The sequence below is a fragment of the Scyliorhinus canicula genome, chromosome 2 (assembly GCF_902713615.1).
Source record: "Scyliorhinus canicula chromosome 2, sScyCan1.1, whole genome shotgun sequence".
Classification (NCBI taxonomy): domain Eukaryota; kingdom Metazoa; phylum Chordata; class Chondrichthyes; order Carcharhiniformes; family Scyliorhinidae; genus Scyliorhinus; species Scyliorhinus canicula.
The window spans coordinates 140,825,274-140,849,872 of record NC_052147.1 but is presented as its reverse complement, the minus strand read 5'-3'; positions in this window follow the sequence as shown (position 1 = coordinate 140,849,872).

Genomic DNA, 24,599 nt, shown 5'->3' with positions numbered 1-24,599 from the left:
TCTCCATGGGTCTACCCCTCCCATCTGCTCCATAAACCCCCTTAACACCTCTGCCGCTGCCGGCCTCCTATTCGTCCTGGAACTCGATCTATCCAGCCCAGGGTCCAACACCGTATTAAAGTCCCCTCCCATGATCAGGCCCCCTGCCTCCAGTCCCGGGATGAGGCCCAGCAGGCGCCTCATAAAGCCCGCGTCGTCCCAATTCGGGGCATACACATTCACCAGCACCACATTCTCTCCCTGCAACCTACCCCTCACCATCACATACCTGCCCTCCTTGTCTGCCACCACTTCTGCCGCCACGAACGACACCCTCTTTCCCACCAGAATCGCCACCCCCCGGCTCTTGACATCCAAGCCTGAGTGGAACACCTGTCCCACCCACCCCCTTCTCAGGCGGACCTGATCTGCTACCCTCAAGTGAGTCTCCTGCAACATCGCTACATCAGCCTTCAGTCCCTTCAGGTGCGAGAAGACCCTTGATCTTTTAACTGGCCCATTCAGCCCCCTTACATTCCACGTAATCAATCGGATCGCTGGGCGACCCGTCCCTGCTCCCTGTCGATTAGCCATGTTCTGTCCCTTGCTCGCCCCGGGTCATCCCTCCCTTTCTGACCCGTTTCCCATAGCGATGGCCCCCCCCCCCCCCCCAGCTCTCCCCTTCTCGTCCCTGGTCTTTCCAGCAGCAACCCGGTATCTCCCCCTAACCCTCCCCCCCCCCCCCCCCCTCCCCCCCCCCCCGGCTAGGACCCCTCCTAGCCGCGATGTGCCCAACATCGTACTCCCGAGAGTCAGCTGATCTCCGCTGACCCGGCTGCTCCTGCCACACTCCGACTCCTCCCGGTTCGAGGGGGGGGGAGGGGCCTCCCCCCCCGCCATTCCACTCTGACCCCGCTCCAGCGCGGGAAAGGCCGCCATTACTGGCCACGCCCCACTCTTCTCCCCTCCTCTCTCCTCCATCCCGCGCGCGGGAAAAACAGAGGAAAGCCCGCGCTTTCGCCCGGCCACACCCCGCCCCACCATCTTCCACTCCCCCCCATCCCCATCCACGCCCGTGAAGGATCCCCTTAAAACCCCAGAGATAAACCCGCATGATCAACCCACTCCCCCCCGTCCCGTCTTCCCAACTTAACAATATAAATACCCAATGGCAAATAAATACATAAATACTTAACTACATACTTAAATAACAAAATAATTAAATAGCTATCAACTAACAATGTGCTTAACCATCACCCTCCATCAAACAGTATAAATAACCACAGATAACCATAACCAGAGAAGGAAGAAAAAACAAAAAAAAAGACCAAACACCCGAAGAAAAAGGGGTAAAAAGGGTAAATGACTAAGGGAAGTTGGAAACGGGAAGAAACACACCATAAGAAGAAAACGACCCGCAATAGAAATTTCAACAGTTCAAATATACAGAAACACCAAACAACTCGAAACCTTCAAGATATTCAAAAAGTCAAACGTTCAAGAAAAGCCAAACAATCCAAGAAACTGTTACCCAGCTCCGACCTGGCCTGAAAAGATAAGGGCCACTCGCTCAATTAAGAGTACCCAGGCGGCTACGACCGCCGGTGCTCCCAGGTTTTAGTTCATGTCCAGCTTTTCTTCTTGTACAAAGGTCCAGGCCTCCTCTGGGGACTCAAAATAATGATGTTGGTCCTTGTAGGTGACCCACAAGCGCGCCGGCTGCAGCATTCCAAATTTGATCCTCTTCGCGTGTAGCACCGCCTTCGTCCGGTTGAACCGGGCTCGCCGCTTTGCCACCTCCGCACTCCAGTCCTGGTACACCCTTACCGTCGAGTTCTGCCACTTGCTGCTTTTCTCCCTTTTTGCCCACCTCAGGACTTTCTCCCGATCACATAGCCGCTGGAACCGCACCAGCACCGCCCTCGGGGGCTCGTTTGCCCTAGGCCTCCTGGCCATGACCCGGTATGCCTCTTCCAGCTCCAGGGGCGCAGGACCGGCCCCTTCCCCCATCAGGGAGCTCAGCATCTCCGCAACATATCTCGGGAGATCCGACCCCTCCAGGCCTTCTTCTAGGCCCAGGATCCTCAAATTTTTCCTCCTCATCCGAGTGTCCAGCTCCTCGAAACGGCTCTGCCACTTCAGGTGGAGTGCCTCGTGCACCTCCACCTTTGCCCCGAGGACCGTGGCCTCCTCCTCCCTCGCGGTCATCTCCTGCTGCAGCTCTCTGATCGACGCCTCTTGGGTCGCCTGGGCTCCCACCAACCTGGTGGTCGTCGCGTTCATGGACTCTAAGAGCTCCACTTTCAGCTCCGTGAAAAAACGGAGGAGAGCGGCCTGCTGCTCCTCCGCCCATTTCCTCCATTCCTCCGGTGCGCCGCCGGCCGCCATTTTGATTTTCTTCCCCCGCTTTTTTTGGGGAGCTGCTGCCACTTTTCTTGCCGCTCCACTCCGAGTACCGACCATAAAATCGGTCTAGTTCTCCTCAGGGGACCTTCCCCCACCGGGATTCGTCTTTTCAGCACCGTTGGGGCCCTCCAATTGGCCCGAAAACACCTTTGTCGCAGGAGCTTCCAAATGTGCGACTTAGCTAGTCATAGCCGCAACCCTTGCCTCGATCGGTTGCCTTCATGTTCGACAACTCGCAAAGGGGCAAAATTGAAAACGACAAAATTCTGAGGTGGAGGATCGAACTCTCCTCCTACAATTACGATATTAAATATCGACCCAGGAAGCTCAACGAGTCTCCGGATGCCCTATCCCGCGGGACATGCGCAGCCCGCAGATCGACCGATTAAAAGTCATCCACAATGACCTCTGCCACCCGGGGGTCACCCGGCTCGCCCACTACATCAGGGCCCGAAACCTGCCTTTCTCCAACGAGGAGGTAAAAGAGGTCACCAGGGACTGCCCGATCTGTGCGGAGTGCAAACCGCACTTCTATAGACCAGACAGGGCCCACCTGGTCAAGGCTTCTAGGCCCTTTGAACGTCTCGCGATTGATTTCAAAGGGCCACTCCCCTCAACTAACAAGAAGGTTTACTTTTTAAACGTCGTAGACGAGTTCTCCTGTTTCCCATTCGTTATCCCGTGCCCCGACATGACCTCCCACACAGTCATTAGGGCCCTGCATAGCATCTTCACCCTGTTTGGTTTCCCCAGCTACGTGCACAGCGACTGGTATTCGTCCTTTATGAGCGACAAGCTGCATCAGTACCTGCTCGACAAGGGCATTGCCTCGAGCAGGACTACCAGCTACAACCCCAGGGGGAATGGGCAGGTGGAGAGGGAGAACGCGACGGTCTAGAAGACCGTCCTACTGACCCTCCGGTCTAGAAAGCTCCAAGTCTCCCAGTGGCAAGAAGTCCTCCCAGACGCGCTCCACGCTATTAAGTCCCTTTTGTGCACGGCGACCAATCAGACCCCTCACAAGAGGCTCTTCATTTTTTCCAGGGGCACTACCACGGGGTCTCACTTCCGGCATGGCTGAGGACGCCGGGCCCCGTACTTCTGAGGAAACAGGTCAGGGCACACAAAACCGACCCCCTTGTTGAAAAGGTGCGCCTGCTCCACTCCAACCCCCAGTACACATTCGTCGAGTTCCCTGACGGCCGTCAGGACACGGTATCCCTCCGGGATCTGTCACCTGCCGGATCCAGCGCCCCCTCTACCCCCACAGAAGGACCCTTTACCCTACACCCCATGCTGCCGCCCCCTCGCACTCCCGAGCCCATGATCTCGCTCCACCAGTTCCGCGCACCCGCGCCGGCCAGCCCCCAGCGCCCCCAGTCCCCGGTCGAACCAGGAGAGTATGAAACTCGGATACAACCCTCCCTGGAGTCCGTCATCGTACTCCAGCACACAACACCCATCCAGCCACCGCAAGAGGCTGCAACCCCGGTGCTCCGCAGATCTCAGCGGACAATTCGACCACCGGACAGACTGACGTTGTAGGCCACCACCCCCGCCGGACTTGATTTTTTTGCAGGCGGTGAATGTGGTGAATGTAATATATATGATATGATAATTCACACTGTCGTTGTAAGCGCAGTAGCGTTATCCAACCACTAGGGGGAGTAGCTCTGGGAGTACTCAGGAACTTGTACTGGGCTCCACCCTTGGCTCCGCCCACAACTCATCCCCCTAGTGCTGCTGTATAAATACCCTTGTCCAGAGTCAGCCTGAGTTCACTAAAAGTTCATCAACGGGTAACAGGCTGGCTCTGAAGTAAGTCGATTAAAGCCTAGATTCATATCGGAAACACGTGTCTGGTGAATTGGTGGTTCCATCATGGTTGTGGGGGTGAAACCCATGCAAACACGGGGAGAATGTGCAAACTCCACGTGGCTCAGAGCCGCGATCGAACCTGGGACCTCGGCACAGTGAGACTGCAGGGCTAACCCACTGCGCCATCGTGCTGCCTGACTTTTGGACTCTTGTTAACTTTTTCTAGCTTCAGAATGTTATTGCCTTTTAGGTTATTGTAGATGTCAAAGGATTTCACGACCTTGTCAAAGTTATCGGAAGAATCATTTATTCCTTGTCTGGCAACTATATTGTCAGCTATTGGACCGACTGAATATAATAGTGTATTCGCTTGTTCAACCTCTGTTTTCTTATTCAACCCTGTTGTCGTCATGTATCTTAAAAATCTTCTTCTCCATCACGCAAAATTTTGTGCCTGGTTAGGTCCTTCCACCTGCCTTAATTAGTCTGGCAGAGTTGATTTACCATTGGGGGCTGTTTTCAGAGCAGGGAAGTTCATCTTTAAAACTTTTAAAATGTGTTGCAGCAGTTGTTTTTTCTTTCCTGCATTTGGTGGGCTCTAGTCGTGGTCATGGAGCCATTTTAAACTTCAGCGATTCCCCAGAAAATCCTTCGAATGAATTGTTTTGGCCAGCTCGTTGCTTTCCTGAGTTTGGAGAATTGAATTGAAGCTAATTCTTTGCTCCGCCTTCTCTTTAAAAAATGTTTTTTTTTGTTCGCGTGCGGTCACCAGGTATCAAGGCCGTGACTCTGGATCTGGGCTACAGGATTATTCAAGCCGAGCTCGGTTTGATTTGCCAGTGCTGCCTGATTATTGCTCGGAATTTAAAAGCCTATTTCAGACTTTTCTTTTGGATTTTGCTCATCCTTTTGCAATCTGGCTATGTCCTTTGACTCTGCTTTTAATCAGGCATCACAATGGACCTCCTTGTGCTCCAATGGAGTCCTTTGACACTGTGCAGTGGATCTTTATTCTGCCCTTCAGCCTCCACCCATGTAATGTAGCTTCTTAGGTGACCTCCAGTTATGTATTTGAGGTCTCCAAGTTAGGCGCACTCCTCTCAGGTCAGAGTGAAATTTCGTCACTCTTATTGGGATTTTGAGGTCCTTCACTTGCAGCCACCATGTTGTAAACTTGTATGTTATATCATGAAGAGATCTAGAGGCTTGTATGGTTGAACAATAAGTGTTTATTAACAACACATAACTATAAAATGTAGGAGCGGTTTCAAGACCTGTGAATTGAGCCAGCTTCCACGTGGGGTTATTCCCTGTGACTCAGCTCAGTACAGAGAGGAACAAACACGACAACCTGGACAAAGAAGGCATATTTAATCAAGCTTATTACATGTACATAGAGAACAGACAGGATATCGGCCAAGACCTGTTCTGCCGAACAAAGACCCGAACACAGTAATTAAACAACGTTCAAAAATCAATAGCCCACCCCAGTTGAACGTGATCCAATCCCTGAAGCTGCTTCTTTTAAACTTATCCAATAGAGTTGCAAGCAGTGTTTAAACTTCACCCAATAGAATTGCAGGCAGTGCAGGATTGATCCTCATCCTGACAGCTGCTTACAATCCCAGCAGCTTACTGATTGTTTGTGAGAAGCAGAACAACAGAACCAGCGCCTGAATTGTTTCAGAGAGTCAAGGGGTGGGATTCTCCAGGAACAGGCGGGGCGGGGCACTCTGGCTCCGAGGAGTGGCGTGAACCACTCCGGCGTCGGGCGGCCTCGAAGGTGCGGAATCCTCCACACCTTCAGGACCTAGGCAGGCACCGCAGTGTTTGGCGCGCGCCAGCCGGCGCGAAGGGCTTGGTGCCACGCCAACCGGCGCCGAAAGGCCTCCGCCAGCCTGCGCGAGTTGGCGCATGCACGGGACGCCAGCGTGTGCTGGTGTCATCCCAGCGCATGCGCAGGGGGGGTTCTTCTCCGCACCGGCCATGGCGGATGTTGACAGCGGTCATTGCGGAGGGAAAGAGTGCCCCCACAGCACAGGCCCGCCCACGGATCGGTGGGCCCCGATCACAGGCCAGGCTACCGTGGAGCCAGGTCCTGCTGGTAAGGACCTGTTGTGATTTACGGCGGCGGGAACGGCCGAAAACGGGCACCCACTCGGCCCATCGTGGGCTGGAGAATCGCCCGGAGCTGCTGCCAACAGCCCCCGACCAGCGCGGCGCAATTCCCGTCCCCGCCAAAACCCCGGCGCCGGAGAATTCGGCAGAATTCGGTGTGGGATTGACGCCAACCCCCAGCGATTTTCCGACCCGGTGGGGGGTCAGAGAATCCCACCCAAGATGTCAGAAGTAATGTTTTTTTGGTCAAGTTAGCTATCCTAAATCCCATTTGATTACTTATTACTGCTATGTCCTAAAAATACATGTTTAATGGTTAATAATGATTACTCAGTCCTATAATTCATCTCAATCCTTAATAAAAAAACTTATGTAAAACTACTCTAGTAGCATGCTAACGATTCATTTTAAGAGGTATCATCGCTGAACCCCCCTTTCAATATATATATATAAAAGGCATAGTCCTGATTAGATGTTATCTTCAGTACTCCCTTGTGAGTTTCTATATCATAATGCAGATGTTACTGTTTCCCCAGTCACACGTTAACACTCAGGGGATGGTTTAGCACAGTGGGCTACACAGCTGACTTGTAATGCAGAACAATGCCAGCAGCACGGTTCAATTCCCGTACCAGCCTCCCTGAACAGGCGCTGGAATGTGGCGACTAGGGGCTTTTCGCAGTAACTTCACTGAAGCCTACTCGTGACAATAAGCGAATATTATTATTACAGTCCCGAACACCCTAATACCACACGTTCTTCCTACCAAAATGAAACACTTCTCTGCCTTAAATTTCATTTGTTTTCATTTTACCCATCTCCCCAGTCTGTCTCCTCCTCAGTTTGTCACTGTATCTTCTTATTGTTTGCATCCTCGGCAAATGTAGGCTCAGTATACCCAAGTCCAGGCCATCAGTATGTATCAAAAAGAGCAGCGATACTAATTTCCAACTTCTGGTGGCTCCACTGCATATTCCCTACTAGTCTGAAGAACAACTATTCCCAATGCTCTCCGCTTTCTGTCAGCTTGAGGAATTTTGTATTCACACTCTCCTTCAATTCCATTGATTTGGATTTCGCTTACAAATCTATGAGGTTGTATGTTGTCAGATGTATTTTGAAGGTCCCTGTATACATCCTCATTTTTAATCATTATCCCATGCACAATTCCAAATGCCAATTAATTTTCTCCTGGATTATTGGCTCTAAAGGTCTCCCCGCCTTTGGGGACATTAGGCTGATTGACTTGCAAATTACATCTCTTCCCTTTTCTGTCACAAAATGAAAGACATTTTCCGCTGATTCATTCCACATGCAACGTGGAAGTGGCCCCAGTGCACTGGACACAGCAAGTATCCCAGGTAAGGGGCACCAGCCCCACTGCATAAGACACTGTTGCTTCCCAAATCAAAATGCTCCGTGCAGCCATACCCTGCTGATGGTGGAAGGTCACCCAGGCAAGCAAAATAACTCTAATGTGCCCATGTGCAGCCTGTCCTGTCAATTCTACCCAATCAATAGTTGAGTGTTATTAAATAAAATGCTGGAAGCGCTCAGTAACTCAGGCAGTATCTGTGGACAGAGAAGCAGAGTTAACACTTCAGATCAACGACCTGTCACTGAGCGGTGAAGCACTCCTTTCTCTTTCTGTCAAGGTTGCCCAGTTTGCTGAGTGTTTCCAGCATTTCAGATCAGATTTCTTGCATCTGCAGCATTTTAATTTAGAATCAGCAGGGTGATGGTAGGAATCAGCATAGTGCCATCAGGCAACACCTGCACAATGCCAAACTGCTCACTAAGGCTAGGTTTCAGTTGACATTGTCAAAAAGGAATGGGTGATGAGTTGGAACATTTTCCTTTGCTAAAGGTGCTATACAATTGCAATCTGTTGTTGTTGGAAGAGCCATCCCTTTAACCTCAGCTGGGAGGAAGTTTCCACAACGTGGGGGGACCCGTTGCGGTTGAAAGTTCTGCGAGGGGTGCCTCAGGGTTAGTCATCTGATTAATGTATTTCTGCCGATTCTTGCTTCCATTTGAAGAGGAAGAGATGCAGCTGCACCAAAATTCTTAACCTTTGCTGAAACAATTCTGTGGCAAAATTGGTTTTTCACTGTTGGAGCTGCCTTGAGATCAATATACAGACAGATCTTTACATCTAATACAATAGATTACCCTGGAACTTTCAAACAGATGCAAGAGTATCAAGTAGAAAGCTGGGACCCTCTTTTTATTTCGCCGCGTAAAATAATCAATTCCTCCTAAATGGCCTAATGTATTAAATTAACTTCCAAGCCAAGCTGTTTGTAGCTGTAAGTGCAATCTGTTGAGAACAGTGCTGAGTCACAATCAATGGAAGTGGCAGGTTAGATTTACTGAAGGTAGGGCAGTACGGTGGCGCAGTGGGTTAGCCCTACTGCCCTACGGCGCCGAGGTCCCAGGTTCAATCCCGGCTCTGGCTCACTATCCGTGTGGAGTTTGCACATTCTCCCTGTGTTTGTGTGGGATTCGCTCCCACAACCCAAAGATGTGCAGGCTAGGTGGATTGGCCATGCTAAAATTGCCCCTTAATTGGAAAAAATGAATCGGGTACTCTAAATTAAAAAAAAAGATTTACTGAAAGTATTGCAGGTGTTCAGCTTGGGGTGGGCAAAAGCGAAGGAAATGCACTTTCTCAACATTTTATTCACACCTCAGCGTTCCGCAGTGCACACACACACAACCCGACACCACTCCCGCAACATATTTGAATTTGTTTTGGCCTCTTGTGTCAGTTGGATGTGCAGACGTCTGCCTCGATGAGGGAGCTACATCTTGATTTCCTGGTTGCTTTACTTTTAATGCAGCCTGCGTAAAACAAGAGGGCTAATGCCAGCTTCGAAATGGAGGCGGGTAAGTAAAGAGAGGCCTGTACTTCTATAGTGCTTTTTGTGACCTCAGAATGTTGCCAAGTGCTTTACAGCCAATTAAATACTTATTATTATTCACTCGCAGGATGTGGGCAGCGCTGGCAAGGCCAGCGTTTATTGCCCATTAAAGGAAAAGCAAAATACTGTACACGCTGGAATTCTGAAATAAAAGCATTCATTATGATCATGGCTAATCATCAAGTTCAATACCCTGATCCCGTCTTCCCTCCATATCCCTTGATCCCTTTAGCCCCAGGGGCTATATCTATTCCTTCTTGAAATTACACAACAATTTGGCCTCAACTACTTTCTGTGGTAGTGAATTCCACAGATTCACCACTTTCTGGGTGAAGAAATTTCTACTCACCTCAGTCTTAAAAGGTTTCCCCCTTATCCTCAAACCATGACCCCGAGTTCTGGACTCCCCCATCATCAGGAACATTCTTTCTGAATCTGCCCTGTCTAATCCTGTCAGAATTTTATAAGTTTTTATGAGAGTCCTTCTCACTCTTCTAAACTTCAATGAATATAGCCCTATTGCCTATCCCTCTTTGTCCTTGAGAAGATGGCATTGAGCCGTCTTCTTGACCCTCTGTACGTTTGGGGCGGTTCTGGTACAATTGAATTATCTGCTATGCTATTTGAGAGGTCAGTTAGGAAACAACCACATTGATGTGCATCGAGGGATTTTTCAAAGTGTGGTCACTGAAGTAATGTCGGAATCTCACCAATCCATTTGCTCGCAGCAAAGTCTCACAAAACGGTGATGTGATAATGACCAAATAATCTGTCTTAATGATGATGGTTGAGGGATCAATGTATGCCAGGTCACGGTGATCTCCATTTCCCTTCACTGAATTAGTGTCAGGCGTTCTTTCATGATGATCTGATGTAGTATCGGTTTAATGTCCTATCGAAAAGACAACACAGCTCTCTAGGGTTAGCTTGGATTTATGTGCCAAGAACTCCAGATTGGGACTTAGCCCCACGGCTGTTTGATTCAGAGACCAGTGATGGGCAACCTCGGTTAGTGAGTGGCCCTCCTTCATCTCAGTGGGCCTCAAGAATGAAATTGGGCATGTTCACTAACCCTGACCCCATGAATAAGGTTAAATAGGGCAACACGGTAGCACAGTGGTTAGCACTGTGGCTTCACAGCACCTGGGTTCCAGATTCAATTCCTGGCTGTGTCACTGTCTGTGTGGAGTCTGCACATTTCCCCGTGTCTGCGTGGGTTTCCTCCGGGTGCTCCAGTTTCCTCCAACAAGTCCCGAAAGACGTGCCGTTAGGTAATTTGGACATTCTGAATTCTCCCTCAGTGTACCCAAACAGGTGCCGGAATGTGGGCAACGAGGAGCTTTTCACAGTAACTTCATTGCAATGTAAGCCTACTTGTGACAATAAAGATTATTATTAAAAATACATTTAATACATGCTGAATATTTCACAACAAGTTATGGAAAATGCTTATTTATTTATATATTGATAGAACCATCATCAACTTCAAATGATAAAAGCAAAATAAATATTTACGCTTTGGACACAGAGCGCATGGCTCTCACAGTCAATATTGTGAACAATCTGCACACACCTCACTTCACTTGCCCTCGCTTTACGTGCAAATCACTTCAATCCTGGAACTCCCTTCCTAACAGCACAGTCGGTGAACATATACCACTTGGACTGCAACTGTTCAAGAAGGCAGCTCATCACCACCTTCTCAAAGGCAATAGGGATGGGCAACAAATGCTGGCCTACCAGCGAAGTCCACATCCTGTAAAAGTAAAATTTAAAAGAACTTCAGTCATACCAACAGAAAAAACACTACACAGATAGTGATCAGCGGGATGTGGCAACCCGGTGCATGGTAAACGGTCAACAAAATGTCTTGTGGGCTGAACTGAGCACCCAGCTGGGCCAGGCGTGGCCCCGTGCTGCAGGCTGCCTACCACTGGCTAAAGTGATATCACTGAATCACAGCTCACACTGCGTGCAGGTGAGGGTACCCTGGTGAAAGGGGCGGTTTGTTTCCTCAACCTCTCTTCCATCTTTTCCTCTTCAATATCGGAGTTAGCCTTCGTAACTTTGCAGGCCGATTCTTCCTGAGATGGAAAATAATCGCAGGTTGGTACGGAATCCCAGTCCCGACCCCGGTACAGCTTGTCGCCTGCGTGACAGCGCAGCCTTATAGGAGGCAGCTAATTAACAGGCTGTCTATGAGTTCACTGTTCAATTATGGACAGTGGGTGGCAGCACAACACAGGAAGCCCAGTGAGAGGGACCGCTGCACTGGACAGCTGCCAGCCTCGCTAGCCGAGACTGGCGCTGCTGAGGCAGGTAGGTGAGTGCAAATGGCGATGGTCTCAGATGGCTATGGGGCATTTTGGAAAAAAAAGTCTCAAGAGATGTCAGGGTCATCAGTGTGGAGGGGGAGCTCCTCCGTATTCTGATCTCTGGACTCTGTCAGGTGAGTGTGTGGGGTTTGTACATTCAATGCCAGGAAATAGTCAGTTGGCATGTAATAATGGCCCTTATTGGATCATTTGACTCCCCATTTGTTTCCCATGGAAAACTCACCGAGGGACTGGAAAGCATCAAGGAGCCACCCTGACAATGTTTTCTGACTTCCTTCCCAGCCCCCACCCTAATGTTGGTTAATGGTGATATATTTTTATTTCTAACAGATAGCTTCTGTCAAGATGTCCAACTATTTTCATCTTATTGGATTTACACAAATAATCGATTGGATAATTAGTCAGCAAAGGACTGTAGGTATCTTTCTTTATTAGAGAGACAGTCGGTTATATCGCTTGAGGAACACCACGGATAAGAGTGGGACAAGATGAGCAGCCAAACCTCCATTAACTGCCATAGCTGGCCTGGGGATTGAACCCTTGCCATTGACATCATTCTGCATCACATTCTAGCCATCTAAGTCAACTGATCCCCTATGTGGTCATATTATAGATTAACCCCTGTGACTCTAAAGATATGGGGAGGGATTTTTTGTTTGAAAGATTAAGTGCTGACACGGGACTGAATCGGTAGACTACCACGACAATAAAATTGGCGCCACTCCCAGACCAATTCATTAACTGTTAATGGTCACCGATGCCATGCGGAACATGAGTGATTCCAATGAAAAACAGTATCTGATTCGCTGGAGTTGAGATTGACACTTGAGAGGCTGACAAGCTGAAGTCGCATATTAGCACTCCACTCTCCACACACACTCATCTCAGCCAACAAGATGGCAGCACAGAGAGCGGCACCCAAGTTCGCATATGCGGAGTTTGAGACCCTGTTGGACGCCATGGAGGAGAGGCGGGCTACCCTGTATCCTAGGGCGAGAAGGAGGTTGCCAGTCGCTGCCATATACTGCACGTGCCTGGGTGCAGGTGGCAGAGGTCGTGAGCGCCATGGGCCCCACTGGACAGCAGTGCAGGAAGAAGCTGCATGACCTCCTCAGGGCAGCCAGGGTGAGTAAGCAGCACTGTCCCTGTCCCCCACACCTGTAACCACCCCCTTCACCCGGAGGGTGACTGAACCCCACCCGTCAGCAGTGTGCCCGCTCGCCACCCTGCACCACATTCCAGCACCCATACCGGCCACCATGGTTAGGTGCCCTGGCCACAGAGGCCACCAGCTGCCTACTCTATGTGCTGCATTCATCCGACTGCCTATTACTTTGCCCATTCTGTCTGCCTCCACCCAAGAGAAGGTGGCCCACTCCCTGTGCTCTATGGCCGTGAGCATTGAGACCCTGGTCAAGACAGAAGCGGGCCTCCAGGATTGGCAGCACCAGGTGGCGGGGGGCCTCCGGGGTAGCCACGTTCGCATGCCCGCCCCAAGACGTAGCCTTGGGGCCATCGGGCCCCCCGAGGGAGGAGGAGGTGATAGGGCCTGTGCTGGTGACACCCACAGAGGTGGTGCCAGAAAAGCACAGCACCTTGGACGCCCCTCACGTGTTCCTGGTGCATAATACCATACGATATAGGGACAGAATTAGGACATTAGGCCCATCGAGTCTGCTCCACCACTCAATCATGGCTGATAAGTTTCTCATCCCCATTCTCCTGCTTTTTCCCCATAACCCCTGATTACCTTATTAATCAAGTCTGATGGGCAGCCAGCAGAACAGGGTGGCACCATGCCACCTGGGACACCCGAGTGACTGCCGGGCCCATCCGGTTCCCCATGTCGTAGAGCAGGAACTGCAATAGGCCACTTCCACTCCAATCTACCACCTGGGAATCCACCTAGACGTAGATAGATCATTTGGTTGCATGGTGTACTGAAAACAACCTCTCTCTAAATGTCATTAAGACCAAGGAACTGGTCATCGACTTCAGGAAGTGTAGCACGACACCTCCCACCCCCCCCCCCCCCCAACCCCCCCCCCCCCCAACCCCCCACCCACCCCCGTCTACATCAATGGCTCCGGAGGTGGAGATGGTCGATAGCTTTATGTTCCTGGGGGGAAGTTACCATCACCAACAGTCTGTCCTGGTCCACTCACATTGATGCAACAGTCAAGAAGGTCCAACAATGTCTCTATTTCCGATGGTAGCTGAAGAAATTTGGCATGTCTGCATCAATTCTCACAAACTTCTACAGATGTGCGATAGAGAGCATCCTATCCAGCTGCATCACAGCTGGTATGGCAACTGCTCGGTCCAAGATCACAAGAAACTGCAGAGTGTGGTGAACTCAGCCCAGCGGATCACACAAGCTGGTTAGCCTCACATTGATTCTGTCTACACTTCCCGCTGCCTCAGGAAGGCAGACAGCATTATCAGAGACCCCTCCCATCCAGGCATTGCCTTCTCCCAGACCCTTCCATCAGGCAGAAGGTACAGGCATCTGAAGACCTGCACATCCAGACATAGGAACAGTTTCTTCCCCACAGCTACAAGACTCCTCAACGACCCTCCCTCGGACTGATCTGTTCCCTGTAAGAACACTATTCACGAGGCCCTATGTTGCTCTTGCTCATGCATTTGCTTTATTTGCCCCTTGTTCTGCACTGTAACCAATCACTATTTGTCGATGTACTATCTGTCAATGTACTTTGTCGATTATTCTTTTTGTCTACTGTGTACGTGTGTACGTACTGTGTACATTCCCTTGACCGCAGAAAAATACTTTTCACTGTACTTCAGTACATGTGGCAATAAATCAATCAATCGATCAATAGCGTTAGGACCTGTAAAGCCAGATATATGGACACTGGTTAAGTTGGCACGGGTGCAGCACACACTATAGTGTAGGGGCTCAGGCACTAACCTGTACAGAAATGTTCCCTGTTTCACAATAAACTCCTGTTCACAATGTTGCAACCAGCCATGGTGCTCTGTCAGAAGGGTGTGAGGAATGGGCTGGGCTGGGCTGGCTATGGAGAGGGTGCAGTGGAGTGGGGGGGAGATGGGCAGACATTGGTAGTGGGCTTGGGCCAGAGACCCCAGTTCAGCTACCGCTTACTACCCCGGTGGCCCACCCCACCCCCATCCCTTTCCACCCCTAACCCTGACCCCCCCTCCGCCACCATCCCCACCTCTGCCACCCCAAGGGTTCAGTGGGACCATGTGATGGATTGGCCAGCTCACATGCAGGGATCACCAAGGTGGACAGTGGAAAGTGTTACCGTAGGCAGGAGTCTGGCATTGTCAAATGACACGGAGCACCAGAGCTCATCAAAAAGCGGGTTGTCAGCATCCTCCATCCCATGGACCAGTGTCAACTCAGGGCCTGCACCCCGTAATGAGACAGGTAGGAATCATGGAGGGGGTTGCAAGGGGGGATGTAACAGGGGGAGGGTGGTCATGGGAGGGGGTGGCCGGCTGAGGGAGGGGGTGGGGGAGGGGTCTGTGCTGCTGGCCAGGCCTCCTAGTCGCTGAACCTGGAGGTGATTTGAGTACCCTGCGCGCTGGCCCAGACACACTTTGTGCGGCCTCCTGAACCTGCCTGGGCCCTACCTCCTGCCCATCCTTGCCCTCCCCCTCCCCTGGCATGCCGGGTCCGGCAGGTCTTCGAATGACAAGTGGTGCTGGTACACACAGGGCCCATGCGGCGCCTCCTTCCCACCTCCTCCTCGGCCTTTTGGGTGGCCAGCTCTCCATCCTCACCGGCTGCCTTCTGTCTCTCTGGGGAAAGAGCCTGGTCTGTGCGTTGATATGCCTAGAAGCAATATCATATACGGATTGTACGACCTCCGACCAGTAGGTGGCAGTGCAGACACACCATGCGGTCTCAAGACAGTGGTCATGTGACCAGCGCTTCCAACATAAGTGGGGACACCAGTTCGTTGTAGGAGATGGTAGTAAGACATACAAGTGAACAGTTGTACTAGGTGTAGTTCCAGAGGACTACACAGAAACTCCATGATAACTTGCTCTGTGTACAATGTTGAATTTTACAGGAGAAATTATTGCAGATTATACTGACTCCGATGATGAGTACGAAGGTATTGATAATGAGTGCGGAGATATTGATGATGAATATAAAGATAGTGATGATGAATATAAAGATAGTGATGATGAGTAAGAGGATATTGATGATGAATATGAGGATATTAACTCAGATGATGATGAAAATGACGACTCTGAGAATTACTCAGCGGAGGGCGATGAGAAAATGTTGGTAAGATAGTTTCGAGGACATGATGAGGTGATAGCTCTGGACATAAAACCAAAGGTGGAGACACTGGCTTCAGAGGCACATGGTGAATTGTCTCTGGCCTCGGGAATGGTTCGGTAATCGACTCCCTGCTGCTTGAGCTTAGTCCACTGGGAGATGAGTTAGAGGAGCTGATGACTATATCGCTATGCAGCTCAGTGGAACACACATGTATGCTAGAGCAAGACTAGGATGATCCATTGCCTGGATTGTCAGGGTCAGAGAGCATTTGCAACATCATTTCCAGTGATGAGAATAATCGCTTTTCCAACGAGCCAAGATGGGACAGCACCTGACGCTATCGATGTGATTTTCATCCAGGCACTAGAGAGCGAGGCTCTCCAACTTCCAGTTGAGGTTACAGAATTGGGCGTGACTACACAATCCCTTGGAAGCACGCCGGTGCCACAGCTCCCAACTGAGGATCCACACACTTTCTATGCACAGGGTGCAGACCAGCACGAAAACATGGGTTGCCAAACCCAAACATAAAAAGAAAAGAATTTGCCAGATGATCGTTAAAACAAAAAAGAGGAAGAGGAGAAGAGTGGGAGAGCTAGCACATCCCACTGATGAAAACAAAGAGAAGATGTTGGTGTTGTGACTGACAGACCAGAGAGAGAGAACATACAACAAAGCAGCAAACAGCGGCGTCGGAAGAAATTGAAAAAGAAGAAGCTGGTGGTGCAAGTGTGGCCATTAAGGATACGTGCCTGTAAAAGGCACAATGTTCAAAGGATACGAAGCAAGAGACTGGCACGCAAACCAATCTTTGAAAAGGCTGGCAACAGCCCAAGTGATCACAGGACAATCCCATGAGGGAGGGACATTGAGATATGCTATAGGCACCGACCAGGCATATCGGGCTGGATTCTCCCCTCCCTGAAGCCGAAACTGAGTTCAGCGGAGAATCCATTTTGATGCCAATATCGGGAGTGGCGCTGGTTTTTGTATTCTCTGCCCCTTGAAAAGCGGAGTACTCTAGGAGTACGCTGTGCCGATTATCCACGGCCTCAGGACATTGCCTGAAGTCCACCCTGCGATGCTCTGTCCCCGACCGGCCGAGTTCCCGACGGTGTGGGTTACATGTGCTCACACCATCTGGGAACCTCGCAAGGCAGCTGCGGGCTCAGTCCGATGCCACTGTGGGTGGGCAGTCTGGAGCCCACGAGCGGCTGAAGGGGGGCACTACTTTTGCGGTCCGGGTCCGCGGGCTGAGTCCGCCATGGTGCACGGCGCGGTCGCCACCGTGCGCATGCGCGGCCATGGAACCAGAAATGCTCAGGGCCATATCGGCGGCTAGAGCTGCGAGCACTACACTGCCTCCATGTTAGCACCCAGCAAAACGGCGAATCGGTGGCCAATTTGTGCCAGTTTTCCTGGCGTAAAAGACCATCGTTTTCACGTCGGCGTGGTGACTTAGTTTCCAAAACGGAGAATCCAGCTCATCATGTCTATGGAGACCCCAGCTAAATACGTTAATATTGTTTATGCACATTATAAATATATAAAGTAAAGATAGTAATCATGTTTGTACACATACATTAATATCTCCTAAGGAAGGGGGGTGTGGTGATATGCCTGTAGATAATATTACATGTACTCAGAAATGTGCCCTCCCACCAGCAGGTGGCCATCTACTCAGCATCATGACCTTCCACCAGCAGGTGGCATCAGACATTAGTCAGGTGACATCCGGCTACCAACAGAATGTTGTAAGGCGTACACGAGGACAGTCGCACATAAGCGTAGTCCCAGGAAAGTCTTATGTAACCCTATGAACACTTGGTCTGTATCTGATAGTTACCTTATCACTCATACATTAATAAATTCTATTTCTGGCTAAGTCACCAGCAGCTCTGTGTAATCATTGCAAGGCAAGATCACGGAACACAACAAACAGCTGAATATAAAAGACCCCATATTACTCCACTAGGGAGCACTGGGGGGTGGGGTTGGCGGCATTCTTCCTCTTGTCCTGGCCAATAGTTAGCCCTCAGCCAATATCACTAAAATGTATTATCTGGTTGCAATCACTTTCCCATAAGTGGAATCTTTCTGAGCACAAACTGGTTGCCATGTTGCCTACATTACAGCAGTAACCCCGCTTCAAAAGCACCTCATGACTGTAGATTGCTTTGGCACTTCCCAAGGTAATGAAGAAAACTGTACAAATGTATGTTCTTTCTTTCCCTCAAGAGCTGCAATAATAGCACATTCAGAATATATAACAAGTATGTCTTTACCAGAACACAAAAGGAGAGCATTGGCTTCCTCAGATAGCACCAGAGAGGTTTGTTATAAATAGAGTATTGATCTGTTTAAAGAGAATTTTTCTTTACCTCACCTCTTTAAGGCAGACATAATGGTCTCTAAATGTTAATATGGTCAGTAATCCTTTACCAGAAATCTGCTATCACCTCATGCCACGTCTTTTGTTAAACCCTCAGCAGCAGCAACAACATGACTCAGCTCACCATTTACTGCACTTCAACAAATTCAGATTTTTACTCATTATAGTCCTTCCTTGAACTTTTCAAAATGTGCACAGTAGGTGTTTATTAGTCTCGATGAGCGCATTGTACGATAAAAGTCTCACCAATACCTCTGCACCAGGATGTGGTTTCGAGCACATTTTGGCCCTCTTCTCTATACTCAGTGGTATTGGTCACTGGGTGTCAGGGGAAGCTCTGGAATGGGACTTCATTGCAACTGTTTTCATCAAAGAACAAGCTGTCAAAGAAAGCTTGAAACTTTCTCCTCCTCCCCCCCCCCTCCCCCCTCCTGGGGACTCCACATCACCCAATATTTCAAATTCTCATCCTCCTGTTTTAAACTCATTCTAGGCATTGATCACACAAATCCCCATCTCTGTGACTTCACCCATCCTTCTGTTCCTAACATGTTACGCATCACTCCTCCCCTTCCCTCCTCCCCCTTCCCTTCTCACCTCCTTTATTCTACCAAGGGCAGCCATGTCTTCAACATCTAAGCCCCTTTAATTCCCTTCCACAAGTCCCTCTCTTTTTCTCTCTCCATCTCTCCCTATTTCTTTAATCAAAGAATGATAGAATCATATAAAGGTAGTTCAGACTGAAGTTATTTGGCCCATCGTAGCAGTTCTGGCATTTTGGTCGAGCTAGTCTATTAGTCCCACAGTTTCTCCTTATTTAATCTATCAAAACCGTTCCTGAATTTGACTACCTCTGACCTCCCCCACTTCCACCTGGCCTGCTCTCCCCCTCCCACCAGAACTATTACCTCCACCAGGCTCTGATCTCTTGCCACTTGCTCGCACCCTCCCACTAGTTTTGATCTCCCCCACACCAGGCTCCAATCTCCCTGCCAGACCTCAATATCCGCAATCTCAACAAGGCCGCATTCCCACCCCTACTCCAAACACCAAACCCTCGATCCCTCCTACCCAACATATCTCCCTCCCCACCAGGCGGGTTATGGAGAGACGGATGATTTATTTGGTTCTGATGATTGATTCTGAAATGTTAGTCCTGTTTCTCTCTCCGTGGGTGCTGTCTGTCCTGCTGAGGTCTTCCAGCATTTTCTCTTTTTATTTCAAATTTCCAGTATCTGCAGTATTTTGTTTGTGATTCACACTTCGAGCTAAAGGGAGCAAAATTATAAACAGGTTCTTAGTGGCACACAAATTGTCCCATGTACTATCGCACACAAGGGGGATATATTTAATTTCAACTCTCTTAACAACAAATGTGACCTTTCATAAACCAAAGCCCTCCATATGGGAATAGCTAATGTGATTGGAATGGTGCAGAGTGACTGAGGATGCAAGGAAATTGTCCCAAGCTGGCTATTCACTCAATGGAGCTGTGTTTTAGATTTAATGGACTGTGCTCCTTTTGCGTCGCAGACTGTTAGTTTTTCAATTACAATATGTTTCTAATTGGATGGCAGACAGTGATTTGATGTTGCTAACAAGCTGCTGATTAATGAGAACACCCTGAGATTAGGTGTGGGTAGCTCCTTCATGCACCAATGTTGCCGGATGCTGGTTCCCTCTGCCAGTTGTACAGATGATGGATTAGTTATCTATTATGCGTTGATCAACAGCATTCATTAAATATTCATGGGACATTTTGTCTTCATTCCCTCTCTCTTTTGAATAACATGTTCTGTTTGTTGAACAAGGCAGACAACACAAAGCAGGGTAGTGGGGGGGGGGGGGGGGGGGGGGGGGGGGGGGGGGGGGGGTTGGCAAACAAATACTCCAAACCATTGGGAGCAAATCAGTCAGATACATCTTTACCTCTCATAAGCTGCCATCTCTCACTATCTGCTTGCATTGCTGGCACTCTTTCTCTCCCTCCCTCTGACCTTTGCATGTCAGTTTGGAACATTCTCGCCTCTCCCTTAGAAGGTTGTCTTTCTTTGAGCCAGGTCTCCATGTGATGCAATGTAGTATTCCAATATGCCTGCACCTCACCAACCGTATTTACCACACGTTGTGTGTTTACATCGGTGTACTGCAAACTTAATTTAGACCTTGTGGTATTCCCTCTTATTCTGACCCCACCGAACACTTTGGAATTTCTTACTCTGGTGCTGCCTAATCCTTTTTGCGTCGCGATTCCCCTTTCTCATACTTAAAGTAGCAAGTGCTGTCAATGAGGATAATTGCAGCAGGCCATAAAGTTACAGTGATATAATTGACGTGCAGCGTTGTTAATGTTCCATCAAAAAAAAGGCCTGATCCTGCTGGGACATCTCGATAATCGTAGAATAAAATTGAATGCTTACAGCACAGAAAGAGGCCATTTGGCCCATTGTATCCCTCCTGACCATCTTCAAGAGAAATTGGTCCAATCCCATTCCCCTACCTTTTCCCCGTGGCCCTGGCACTATTTACTCTTCAGTTGATGATCCACTTCTCTTTTAAAATCCAGTTTTCCTCACCACACTCTCAGGCAGATCATCAGAGTTTCCAGAGGGCAAGTCCATCTGGATTTGTCCAGGGGCACCAGGACCCAAGGCAGATAAATGGAAGTGAGGTGCAGATCAGTCAGGAGCTGGCGATCTGGCCAAGCAGTCTTGAGAGGCTGAACAGCCAACTCCTGTTTCCAAAATTCCTTCCATGGGCATAAAAGTCACAAAACCGTGCCTCGAGCAGCAGCTGATAATGATGGCTCTCGAGCAGTGGCAGAGATTGAGGCCAAGTTTTGGAGCCAATTCTCCTGCTGAGCAGGTTGAGTGTCACACAGCTCGTGATAGATCAGAGCTAGGCTTGAGCTGAAGGCGCCAAGGGCTGCACCTGCTGCTTCCTCATTGGATACAGCTGTAAACTGCCTCCTGACAATGAGGATGGAAGAAATAATTATTTTTGATAGTTTTATTAGCAGATAGAGAGGACTCACACTATGTGGGTCAGCATAGTCTTAATAAAGTATCAGCGATAAAGTGTGCAGTTAGAATAATCCTATATCTTTCAAGACATTCAACCAAGACAATGAGATTAAGTGTTGATGCTCATAGCTCAGTCACCTGCTGACCATCTTTGATTCTGTCAATGCAACAGCATTGCTAGGCTCTGTGTTAGAGAAGTCTGGTTTGAATTGCCCTTATATCCACCATCCCTGTTGATATGTGATGACCACTTGCATTCACATTTTTCTAATTGTTCCACAGAATGTGGGCCTTGCTGGCCAGACCATCATTTATCACCCATCCCTTATTGCCCTCGAGAAGGTGGTGGTGAGCCACCATCTTGAACCACTGCAGTCCTCCTGGTGCAGGTACACCCACAATGATGTTAGGGAGGGAGTCCCTGGATTTTTGACCCAGTTACGGTGAAGGAACGGTGACATAGGACAGGATTTCCGATCCCCCAGTCGCGTGTTTTTCGGTTTTGCGCCATTTGCTGGTGGTGTGATTCTCACTTCCCGCCGCTTGTTAATGGGGTTTCCCATTAAAGCCACTCCATGCCCAGAGAAACCCACAGATGGGGGTACACTGCTGGCGGGAACAGAGAATTCTGACCACAGATCTAATTCAGGTGGTAGTGCTTCCATGGGCCAGATACCCTTGACCTTCTCGGTCATTGGTATTCACCATGTGTTCCACCCACACCTTTCCCCTGGTTCCTCTTACTTTGTCTCCCTGGGCCTTTTTGTACCATAGGATGATGATGAGCTTAATGCCTAAGCCTGGGCTTACCACTCTATGGACCGTGACCCCATGAGTAGTTGGGGTCATGGGTTCTTCCTCCTCTGAGGCAGCATTGCCAAGTGTAAAGCAAAGGCTCTGGCTGTGAGATTGGCTCCAAGTCCCTGTGACAGGCATGTGCACAATTTTTGTTCTTGCTGTGGTTTGGAGAGTATGGCCAAAGGGAACGAGCTCTGAGATCCCAGCATTGCCTTGCTCAGAACTTGAAAGATGACTGGCAAAAAACATTGTTTCCCACTGTCACAGCACCCCCTCACCCTCTGTCAGAACTCTACCCACCCCCTCCCGCACTGTCACAACTCTACCCACCCCCTCCCCCACTGTCACAACTCTACCCACCCCCTCACCCTCTGTCAGAACTCTACCCACCCCCTCCCGCACTGTCACAACTCTACCCACCCCCTCCCCCACTGTCACAACTCTACCCACCCCCTCACCCTCTGTCAGAACTCTACCCACCCCCTCCCGCACTGTCACAACTCTACCCACCCCCTCCCCCACTGTCACAACTCTACCCACCCCCTCACCCTCTGTCACAACTCTACCCACCCCTCCTCCACTGTCACAAATCTACCCACCCCCTCCCGCACTGTCACAACTCTACCCACCCCCTCCCCCACTGTCACAACTCTACCCACCCCCTCCCCCACTGTCACAACTGTACCCACCCCCTTCCCCACTGTCACAACTCTACCCACCCCCTCACCCTCTGTCAGAAGTCTACCCACCCCCTCCCGCACTGTCACAACTCTACCCACCCCCTTCCCCACTGTCACAACTCTACCCACCCCCTTCCCCACTGTCACAACTCTACCCACCCCCTTCCCCATTGGCACAACTCTACCCACCCCCTCCCCCACTGTCACAACTCTACCCACCCCCTCCCCCACTGTCACAACTCTACCTACCCCCTCCCCCAGTCACAACACTACCCACCCCCTCCTCCACTGTCACAACTCTACCCACCCCCTTCCCCACTGTCAGAACACTACCCACCCCCTCCCCCACTGTCACAACACTACACACCCCCTTCCCCACTGTCAGAACTCTACCCACCCCCTCACCCTCTGTCAGAACTCTACCCACCCTCTCCCCCACTGTCACAACTCTACCCACCCCCTCCCCCACTGTCACAACTCTACCTACCCCCCTCCCCCAGTCACAACACTACCCACCCCCTCCTCCACTGTCACAACTCTACCCACCCCATTCCCCACTGTCACAACTCTACCCACCCCCCTTCCCCACTGACACAACTCTACCCACCCCCTCCCCCACTGTCACAACTGTACCCACCCCCTTCCCCACTGTCACAACTCTACCCACCCCCTCACCTTCTGTCACAACTCTACCCACCCCCTCCCCCACTGTCAGAACTCTACCTACCCTCCCCCACTGTCACAACTCTACCCACCCCCTCCCCCACTGTCACAGCACCCCCTCACCCTCTGTCATAACTCTACCTACCCTCCCCCACTGTCACAACTCTACCCACCCCCTCCTGCACTGTCACAACTCGACCCACCCCCTTCCCCACTGTCACAACTCTACCCACCCCCTTCCCCACTGTCACAACTCTACCCACCCCCTCACCCACTGTCACACCTCTACGCACCCCCTTCCCCACTGTCACAACTCTACCTACCCTCCCCCACTGTCACAACTCTACCCACCCCCTTCCCCACTGTCACAACTCTACCCACCCCCTCCTCCACTGTCACAACTCTACCCACCCCCTCCCCCACTGTCACAGCACCCCCTCACCCTCTGTCAGAACTCTACCCACCCCCTCTCGCACTGTCACAACTCTACCCACCCCTCCCCCACTGTCACAACTCTACCCACCCCCTCCCCCACTGTCAGACTCTACCCACCCCCTCCCGCACTGTCACAACTCTACCCACCCCTCCTCCACTGTCACAAATCTACCCACCCCCTCCCGCACTGTCACAACTCTACCCACCCCCTCCCCCACTGTCACAACTCTAACCACCCCCTCCCCCACTGTCACAACTGTACCCACCCCCTTCCCCACTGTCACAACTCTACCCACCCCCTCACCCTCTGTCAGAAGTCTACCCACCCCCTCCCGCACTGTCACAACTCTACCCACCCCCTTCCCCACTGTCACAACTCTACCCACCCCCTTCCCCATTGGCACAACTCTACCCACCCCCTCCCCCACTGTCACAACTCTACCCACCCCCTCCCCCACTGTCACAACTCTACCTACCCCCCTCCCCCAGTCACAACACTACCCACCCCCTCCTCCACTGTCACAACTCTACCCACCCCCTTCCCCACTGTCAGAACACTACCCACCCCCTCCCCCACTGTCACAACTCTACCCACCCCCTTCCCCACTGTCAGAACACTACACACCCCCTTCCCCACTGTCAGAACTCTACCCACCCCCTCACCCTCTGTCAGAACTCTACCCACCCTCTCCCCCACTGTCACAAGTCTACCCACCCCCTCCCCCACTGTCACAACTCTACCTAC